The 10,752-nt window shown below is 41.6% G+C and overlaps 1 pseudogene; it reads left to right on the top strand.

Annotated features, from left to right (window-relative positions):
- Window positions 1–9,285: 9,285 nt before the first annotated feature.
- LOC113620175 (leucine-rich repeat-containing protein 59 pseudogene) lies at window positions 9,286–10,332 on the top strand (annotated as a pseudogene).
- The last annotated feature ends 420 nt before the right edge of the window (window positions 10,333–10,752 follow it).

Genomic DNA, 10,752 nt, shown 5'->3' with positions numbered 1-10,752 from the left:
CTTCCCTTTGCTTCTATTGGCTGTTATTCTAAGGGCACTAACAGTCCCAGGTCACGTCAACCCCAAAGGGCTTAGAATTGTTTGAACCTGGACTTTGTTTCCTGTTAGGGCCAGACTGTTTCTGGTTTAATGTTGCTTGCTGTGCCCCTCAAAAGTTTGGATATTTACAAGGACCCTCCTGCTTGGCAGGCCCTGGGTGCCATTTTTGGGTCTTAGCCCTGTGAGTCTATTGAAGGCTCTGCTTAGCTTCTCAATCGTACCGCCACTGCCTTTGGAATTGAGGATCATATTGAGAAAAGTTGTTGCAAGTGCTAATTGCTGTCCCCTTATCAAGTCATATAGTAGTATTTCATAATATTTATTCAGCATCACTTATTATTAATACATTGGTGGATAGTGAAGTTACTTATAACTTTTCAAAATAGGTAAAAATCAATTATATTTAAAATGGAGTTTTTTTATTAGAAATTTGCCATTTTTTTTGTTTGATTGTCTTTAAGTATGCATTGTGGTCAAGGAGAAGCCTGATGTTCATATGATTCTTTTTCTTTTGTAGGGAAGCTGTTCTTTCTCTTTGGAATAATTTAGGAGTATTATTTTTTAGCCTTGGCTTGTGGAATTTGATGTGTTTAGTTGTAGATTGGTGCTCATTCTCCAGATTGATACCTTTAGGTCTTTTCTTCTGCTCTGTAAAATCTTTTATTATTTCATTGATTATATATTTTTCTCTGTTATCTAGCTTTCCTTTTCCCAATGATTCTATTGAATAGATTTTGGGTCTAATAGATCTTTTCTCTGCAACTCTTTATTTCATTGCATCTTCCATCATTTTTTCCTTTCACACCATGTTCTGTGAGTCCTTTGGCATGACTGTCTAAGCTCACTAATTTACTCTTCAGCCTAATTCATTTTGCTATTCATCTCACCTTTTGAACCTACTTTTCTTAACAAGTGCTCCAGATTTTTTCATAAATACCCTTCTAGTTTTATAGAAATGGTAAACAAATCCACATAATCTCATTATAGTCTTAACTTGCTCCATTAAATATTTTTCCATATGTTAGTTTTCTACTTACTGAATTGGAGTTCATTCTTTTTTGTTTGTTTGTTTGTTTCTGCGGCACGCGGGCCCCTCACCGCCGTAGCCCCTCCCACCACGGAGCACAGGCTCTGGACGCGCAGGCCCAGCAGCCATGGCCCACGGGCCCAGGCGCCCCGCGGCCTGTGGGATCCCCCCAGACCGGGGCACGAACCCGCATCCCCTGCATCGGCAGGCGGACTCCCAACCACTGCACCACCAGGGAAGCCCTGGAGTTCATTCTTTAATAGTTTTGGTTTTCCTCAGATATCTTCTGGTTCTTAATTTATCTGCTCATATTTTCAGAACCATTTCCTACTTACTTGCTTATGGATGCATGTTTTGAGTAAAGAAGCTTGTCTTTGGAGAGATATGAATACTGAAGAACATGGTGTGACGGCAACCTATAATTTGGTTTCGAAAGCACCCCCTTCATCTCTCTCTGTGCCTTCAAGCTGCCTGGAATCCTCTGGTTTTAGTGCTCTATTCACTGATACCTTTTGGAAGCAAACTCAGTTACTGTATCCTCTCAAGATATTTGTACAAGGTGACAGCTTGAGTTGATACTTACCTAAAGCTCCATTATCATTCCTTATATCCTTTGACCCCCAGTGTCCTCCTAACCTACTCTGATCTCAACACCATTTATTTACTCTGTGTATTTTCATTACAATTGTATGCAGTTTTCAGTTCCTCTTTCATTCCTATTGGCTTTCTGTTCTTCAGAAATTCACCAAATTTTTTTGTTTTCCAATAACATAAAATATTTTAGACAGCTTTGGTTTCATTTCAAATGATTTTGGACTAGGGTGGAAGTGGTTGTATGTGATCAGTCCACTCTGCTTTGCAATGAAAATCATACTGTTGCAGGGGTATAAACTGTAGAATAAAAACCTCAGAAGTAGTTTATACAGAAACACATGATGATGGTTTGTGTCTACTTCTGGTGTTGCTATAGTGAGAGGACAGGTGTAGGAAGGTAAGCATGAGATTTCCAGAAATTGATTTGTATTCCAAGTTGAGTATTGAATCTTTGGTCCTTGGTTAGCCGGAAAAAAAAAAAAAAGAGAGAGAGAGAGTGAGCCAACTGTATAATAAAGAATGAGCTAGAATACAAATCAGAGAAATCCTTCAGAATGAGTCAAGCAGGTCTTCTTACACAAAACCTCTTCCGAAAAACACAGGACACAGATGAGTATTTGATTCCAGGAAAGAAGTTTAAAAAAATAACCATGTTGAAGAAGAGGATTTTGGTTGATTTCAGGATACTGATTATTGACAATGATTGACGTTCCATTGGAGCCTTCACCAGAGAAGATTGCCAGTAGCTCTGAAGTAAAGCACTAGACCAGTGATTTTCCGTGGTATGTAAATAATAATCATTTTATTTCTTAAGCCATCTCAGTGTATCCACCCTGAGTCTAGGTACTCAGAGAAGGTCAGAAACCACTTAAAATATATTCATAATGAAAAACCAAAATTTAAACACAGTTAAAATCATGTATTATATGTTATTTTAAAAAGCCCATTACCAAAAGTGCACACTGGCATTGTACAACATGGAAACAATCCATTGAGGTCAAGTCAATTCTAGGAATTTTAGAAGTTTGAATCCATCTTTATGCATTTAAATTTGAAACTGAGTAACAAGAGTAATAGAATGATATAAGTGGAAGGACCTGGAAACTCATTAGACTAACATCACCAGCATTTTAATTATCTGGAATTTTAAAATAAACATGGTTTGGACCTTAAATTATATCTATGGTGATTGCCAAAGATAGCTGCATGTCAGAATCACAGAGAGGACATTTTCTTTTAAATGCAAAACCCCAGGTCTTACTCAGAGATTTCATTTCAGTTGGTTTTCAGGGGCCCTTGGGAATTTACAATGTTAAAAATCTCCCTAGATGATAGAGGACACGTAGCAAGATATCTGATTTAGAAAACTTACTGGATTCTTCATGGTTCCTTCATTTATAGAATATGCATGCTATATATTCTTTCTTTCTTTCTTTCTTTCTTTCTTTCTTTCTTTCTTTCTTTCTTTCTTCCTTTCTTTCTTCCTTCCTTCCTTCCTTCCTTCCTTCCTTCCTTCCTTCCTTCCTTCCTTTCCTTCCTTCCTTCCTTCCTTCTTTCTTTCATTCCTTCTTTCTATCTTTTTTACTAAAAGGTCTAGAGTTTTCCTCAAAATGCTTTTAGATCCCAATTGTTTTAGGGAAATAAGGCACAAAAATTAACTATAGCAGGAAATCAATCTATATCCGTGGAACCTAAGTGGTTTTAAAGAGTTCATCTCTTTTTTTGCTTTCAACACTACCCAATGAAGAAAAATAAAACTCCCCCCAAAGAATAGCTTTTGTAACTCTTATTGTAAGTTCACAAAAACAGGAAACATCTGAGCTCTAGCAAATCCTTTGATGCAAACTTGCAATTCTAACTCCTCAGAAAAAGAGAACATAAATGAAATCTCTCATCTTCAGCATGATCTTTCACTGAGTTCATTGCCATTCTCTAAGTAAGTCCTACGAATCACCCACAGATTTTCATAGTGTCAACTTGTGGCTGTTCCTGGAGTATCCAAATTTGCCTTTAGCCTTGATAGTCTCTTCCTATTTGTTTTAAAACTTGTAACAAACCTGAAACATCTCACACTTCTTTCTTCCTTTCTCCCTCCCTCTCTTTCCCTCCCCTCCCCCCTCTGTCTTTTTGCCTAGCGATTATCAATATAGAAGAAAATGTGCATTTGAATGCTGTTTCACAAAACCTATAACAGAAAAGACCCAAGCTGTCAATTTCACCACTTCACTCCCTAGATTAAAATTTTTCAAAGGCTTCCCATTTTTCTTAGGATGAAATAAAAAGTCCGGTGTGCTGGTTATTCTCTGTTTGCCATCTTTTCCTCCCCTAATTTCTCTATGTCCCAAGAAAGACACCGGATGGGATGCACTGGCAGAGCACGAGGAGAGACGGAGGGTTTGGAGGTATTTCCTGCTGCTTCCCTGTTTCTGCCTTTCTTCTCTGCCAGCAGGTGTGGGTAGCCTCACCTCCACAGCTCCAGCTCCCACCAGACTCCAATAGTTCTCTTCCTCCTTCTTGTCCTAGGGATGGTGAGAGCTTCCTGTTATGCTTTCTCTGGGTGCTGACTCCTGAAATACTGCCTACACATCTGAAAGTATCCCTATTGTTAAAATCTCATTATTAAACCATCTGAATAAGTTGTGTTTCCTCCTAGGACCTTGAGGTCCTGCGTATCTAACCTCTGGCTACCTCACCCACCCTTCACTCTATTCCAGCCACGGTTTCTCCTTCCCACAGGCATGTGCTACTTCCTTTTCCTGAAAGGTTCCTCCTCACCCTTTTTCCTGGCTAAAGTCCCTTCCTCCCATCCTTCAGGTATCCGTGTATTTGAAATGATTTGTAGATCAGTCAGTACCAAGAAGTTCCCAGCGAATATCTGACACTTACTGAATGTTTTGGTTGAGGATAGTAATGTTCATGCAAATTGCTTTGCCAACAAGTTAGCCCAGGGAAACAGCTATTGAAAGTGCAGATGAAATTGCCGCTTTGTACATCTTTTTCATTATTTGGTTTAATAGATTGGACATACAAAAATTATTTTAACCTAGTGGAAAATCAAGTATGTTTGACCCCAAGCCTTTTACAAAACATTTGCTAGACATGTTCCATCCTTTCAAAACTTTATAGGAAATTTATTGGGGGCTTAGGGAGGAGGATGCTTATATATACTGTACAACAAATGTACATTCTCTTCCTTACCCCAATGTATTTCCTATAAAACTTCAAAAGGATGCAAAGTCTGTTTCTATATGATATTGTACAATGAAAGAAATAGAATGGTCTAGAATATTAATTGTTGCTGCAAGTTAGTTTTAAACCTGCTTGGTTCTGAAGAAAACCTTATGCAACCAGGACCAGAAACAGCTTTAACTATTGATGGTCGCCATTTGCTGCGGGATATACACAGCCGTGCCTTCTTAACTCAGTAACCTTTTGCTTTGATCTCTATGAGCACTGCCAGTGTTTGTGAGGATCTGGAATATTTCACTTCTATTGACCTCCTGATTAGAGTAAGAGTCTTCCTACTTTATGCAGCATCTCACCGCTCTCTGAGCTCCTTCACATGCAGTGTCTAATCTTGACCCAGTGAGGTGCCTCTAGGCTCAGAATGTTCAATGCCTTGGAGAAGGCCAGAGGTATTGAAAGGGGAAGAGTTTTATAATAACCTTGGGTTTTCTCTCACAAAGTTTGGTCTTTCTTCCACTGTGTTATATGTCTTTTACACATATCCCTGACTATCAAAAATTTGGGCCATCATCTTTTCCTCTGCTTCTGAAAATAGATTTATTTAAAAGGGAAAGGGAAGAGCTGACATTATAGTTGGGCCAAGACAAAGAACGCTGTATGTGGTTGTTTAACGTGCTGTGCATTACTGTCTGGCAAATAGTAGATGTTCCACAAATATTAGTTCTCTTGGAAGAGAACTCTGGAAAAGTGTTCTTCTGGAAACAAATAAACAAACACAGAAACAATTGAGAACACTGTGTCTTAGTAAAAAGTTGCCATTGATATATGAGCAAAGAGCAAAAGCCGCTGGTGCCCCCAGATCATGGGGTTGAGTTAAACTGGTCTTGGATCTGACGTCTTTCCTGAATTAGAAAGTAAAGAAGTTTGACTATTAATTTTAAGGTCATTTATTTAGAGAGTATCTGGACCATATTATTTTTTGTCACAGTTCATCTGCTTAATTAAGGCCATCAAGCGCAATTTGAACTCAGTTAAACCCAGGAAATGCCTCTGTGTGTCACTGCAATACTCGTCTCCTCGTGTGGTCTGCAGAAGCGGGGGCCAGAGCATGGTAACCAGGCTGAGTCCTTGTCCTATGGCTCCTTTAGTGCCAACTCCATAAATTGGTCAGTTCTCCTTTGTTTAGACAAACTGTCTCCCATTTCAAGAGCAGTCATTTGCAATAACCTGATAAGATTAGCGGGCCTTGGTCAGGGCCTTTGGTCTACCTGCTGATGCAGTCACCGGGGCAAATGGATGAGCCAGGAGCACACCTTGATGGTGGTTCAGAGGTGAACCTCCAATTTAGCCCCTCACTTCCACAGTGGGATCCTTGTGTTTAAAACCCTGAGCCCTCAGTGCCTAGTGGTCCAAGGAAAAAAGAATTATTTTAAGTGTAGGATGACGATTTTTTTCCTCCTCTCAAGCCATTTGAAACATTTAGCCCATTTGGATTCTTGAAGAAGTGGAGGGAAAGAATCATGGGTGGGGGAAGAGGGACAATCCTCTTGAATAAAAAAGCCAATCATCAGGTGACACCCCCGGCACTAACATTTAGTAACTGATAATTGCTGTAACTAGGGCCATTGAGCTTTGCAAATATTATCCAGTAAATTTTAATTAGCACCTGGGGGATTGAAGAGTTTCAGAATAAGCTCTTGGGAGAAGCTTCCCCAGCCAGGGGCTGTGTGCTGAGTAATTTTAGATCAGCTGGCCTGTCAGAGTGGATCAGTGTCATCGCACCACTTATCCTGAGGAAAATGCACCTGCTTCTACATGGAAATAAGGGGTATTATTTGGTCATTTGTGCTGCTGATTTCCACTGCTCCCCTGGTTTGACGAGTGGGGAGTATAAGGACTAAATCATGAGGCTTTGGAGGAGAAAGGAAGGAGAGTTCTATTGCCCTTCAAGGGCACATGCTTTCACCGGCCCTGAGGGCTTCCTCTTCCTCTTTTGGTTGCCTTGGGACCTCTCTTAGAACTGTATCAACATGGGATGCATTTTACTATGAGAACTGATGGTGCTATTTTGCAATAAAGATACTTCTTATTATTTTCTTTTTGTATGGGGAATTTATCATTGTATTTTGAAGGGGAGGGTGAGAAATTAGGTAAGGTGGAACACTGATCCACGACAGGGAATCTATTAAAGGCTAAACCAAAATATGGACTAGAAATACTTAGAAACAAGTATGTGCAAAGATAAAATGTAAACCTCATTGATTTTTTAAAATTGCGCAGTACATGAAACGCCTCCTAATTGTAAAAGAGTCAATGAATCCAGAAATATTGAGCTAGTATTTATAAATCAACTATCTAGAAGCGCTATGCTAAGCAAATTATGTATGCTGTTTTTATTGTCCCTACTTATAGATAGGAAAAATGAACTTAGAGCAATTAATCAACTTACTCCAGGTCATTCAGGTACTATGTAGCAGTGCCTGGATTTGACCTCAAGCAATTTAACTTGAGAGCCCACACTTTCATAGTTCTGAGACATACATGTTTACATGTAAATAAATGTATGCATGCAAGGTGTACACACAGGTGCATAGGTATATACACACACATTCTTATCAGCTTACATTCACTCCTTTTTCTCACTGATTTTTGAATTGCTTTAAGAGCAAGGATTTTAACACTGAATTGAATAACTGTAACAAATATTTTAAGATGCACTTCAAAGAAAGCCTAGGATTAGCCATCAGGGAAATGCAAATAGGAACCAAAATGAGATACTGTTTCATACCTACTAGGATGGCTATCATCAAAAAGTCAGATAACAACAAGTGTAGGTGAGGAAGTGGAGAAATTGGAACTCTCCTACACTGCTGGTGGGAATGAAAAATGATTCAGCCACTTTAGAAAATTGTCTGGCAGTTTTCAAAAGCTTAACCATAGAGTTACCATAGAATCCAACATTTTCACTTCTGGGTATAGAACGAAGAGAAATGAAACCATGTGTCTACACAAAATCTTGTACATGAACATTCATAGCAGCCAAAAGGTGGAAACAGAACAATGCCCACTAACTGATGAATGGATAGACAGAATGGGACATATCTGTACAATAAAATGTTATTCTGCCATGAAAATAAATGAGGTATTGATACATGCTACAACATGAATGAACCTTAAAAATCTTATACTGATTGAAGGAAATAGTCACAAATGCCACATACTGTATGCTTCCATTATATGAAATGTTCAAAACGGACAAATATATGGAGACAGCAGATTAATGGTTGCCTAGAGCTGGAGGGACAGAGGAATTGGGAGCTGGCAGCCAAGGGGTACAGGGTTTCTTTCTGGGGTGGTAAAAATAATCTAAAACTGATTGTGGTGATGATTGCACAACTGTAAATATACCAAAAGCCACAGAATCATACACTTTTTTTTTAAATTGGAGTATAGTTGCTTTACAATGTTGTATCAGTTTGTACTGTACAGCAAAGTGAATCAGCTATACATATACATATATCCACTCTTTCTTTAGATTCTATTCCCATATACTCATTACAGAGTATTGAGTAGAGTTCCCTGTGCTATACAGTAGGTTCTCATTAGTTAGCTATTTTATACATAGTATCAATAGTGCATACATGTCAATCCCAATCTCCCAATTCATCCCATTACCCCCTTCCCCCATGGTATCCATACATTTGTTCTCTACATCTGTGTCTCTATTTCTGCTTTGTAAATAAGATTATCCGTACCAGTTTTTTCAGATTCCACATATATGCGTTAATATATGATATTTGTTTTTCTCTTTCTGACTTACTTCACTCTGTATGACAATCTCTAGGTTCATCCATGTCTCTACAAGTGACCCAGTTCCGTTCCTTTTTATGGTTGAGTAATATTCCATTGTATATATGTGCCACATCTTCTTTATCCATTCATCTGATGATGGACACTTAGGTTGCTTCCATCTCCTGGCTATTGTAAATAGAGCTGCAATGAACATTGTGGTACATGACTCTTTTTGAATTATGGTTTTCTCAGGGTATATGCCCAGCAGTGGGATTGCTGGGTCATATGGTAGTTCTATTTTTAGTTTTTTAAGGAACTTCCATACTGTTCTCCATAGTGGCTGTAAATGAGTGACTTGTATGGTGTGTGAATTACATCTCTAAAAACTGTTAAAAAAAAAAAGAAAAACCTAGGTGCACATGGTGACTGAACATTTTAGTTGAATGACTTTGGTGGGATGAGTTACTTCCTCATCGTTGTCGCAGCTGCACCGGTGGGAACGGGGCGTGGGGCTCAGAGTGCCAACCGGGGAGCAGATAGGTGGTAGGGGACACAGGCATTGTCGGTTGGGTGCGAGTCTGCTGAGCCACGGAGCGGCTTCTCACCCCTTCTCTTGCCCGTCGGAGCCCCGTTCAGCTGGCGTCACCATGACCAAGGCCGGTAGCCAGGGCGGGAACCTCCGCGATGAGCTGGACAGCAACAAGCTGGCCCTGAGCCTCAGCGACCTGAATGAGGTCCTGGTCAAGGAGTTGGCTTCCCCCCAAAGGCCACCATACTGGATCCGTCCTGCAATAAACTGACTGCCCTTCCGTCAGATTTCCGTGGCCTGGCCTCACACACCTGGTGAAGCTGGACCTGAGTAAGAACAAACTGCGGCAGCTGCCAGCGGGTTTCGGCTTCCTGGTCAACCTCCAGCACCTGGACCTCCTCAACAGCAGGCTGGTCACCCTGCCTGTCAGCTTTGCTCAGCTCAGGAGTCTGAAGTGGCTGGGCCTGAAGGATAACCCCCTGGATCCTGTCTTGCTTGGACGAGAAGCAGCATGAGCAGTGCACCAACAGGGTGTTAGAGCACACGAAGGCGGTACAGCTCGATCAGGAGCGAGAGAGGCAGCGGCAGCTGGAAATAGACCGCGAGGCCGAGAAGACGTGGGAGGCCAAGCAGCGAGCTGAGGAGGCTCCGGAGTGGAACTGCGGACGCGGGAGAAGGCGGAAGAGAAGGAGCGCCGGAGAAAGGAGTAGGACACCCTCAAAGCAGCCAACCAGGAGCAGAAGGAACCTAAGAAGGAAACAGATCAAGCCCCGAAATCTATGTCCGGCTCTCGGCCCCGGAAGCCACCACCCGGGAACCACACTCGATCCTGGGCTGTGCTGGGGCTGCTGCTGCCGCTGCTGTTGCGTGTGGCTGGCGGGCTCGTTGCTTGTCGGGTGACGGAGCTGCAGCAGCAGTCCGTCTGCACCAGTGTGAACACCATCTACGACAACGCGCTCCGGCGCTGCGCAGCCACGGCATCCTCCGGTGGGTCCTGCAGACCGATTCTCAGCAGGGAGCTTGTCCTCCACGCCTGCTGCCTCCCAGCCTTGGAGCTGGGACTCCTATGGAAATGGGTTCTGCTGGACACAACCTCTTTTTAGTGTCAGACCTCCTGCCATCATCACGTAGCTGCCGTTTGGTACTTGAGACCTCCTCTGTGTAAGACTCCTTTGTTCCTTCGTCAGGGTCCCCTGATGGAATAAGGAGAAATAGGAGGTGGGGAATACCCGCTGCATGCTTAAAAGAGTAGGCTTGGGGTGGGGAGAGGAAAAAGCACAGCCAGTTGTTATACAGAGCTGTGTAAAGGCAAGACTCATTTCTACTAAAGGTCAGCTGTCACTACATTTATACTTTTGTATGTCACAAACTCTTTCTTTCATTCCTCCCTGGGGAGCCAAGGCAGATCAGGAGGCAGTGTGTTATTGGGGACTAGGGGAACACCATACTTAGCAAATCTAGTCTAAATTGGGGAGGGGAGGGGCACACCTATTTTTTAAGGACCTCAGACATTCAGATATTTTAACAGTCCTACAAAATCTCAGGCTGTGACAGGACTTCCAGACCATACAGTCCAATGTAACAC

This window comes from Aethalodelphis obliquidens, unplaced genomic scaffold, assembly GCF_003676395.1.
Source record: "Aethalodelphis obliquidens isolate GAN/ISIS:26980383/991018 unplaced genomic scaffold, ASM367639v1 scaffold7, whole genome shotgun sequence".
Classification (NCBI taxonomy): domain Eukaryota; kingdom Metazoa; phylum Chordata; class Mammalia; order Artiodactyla; family Delphinidae; genus Aethalodelphis; species Aethalodelphis obliquidens.
The sequence above is the reverse complement of the archived record's forward strand: the minus strand, read 5'-3'. Positions and strand labels throughout refer to the sequence as shown.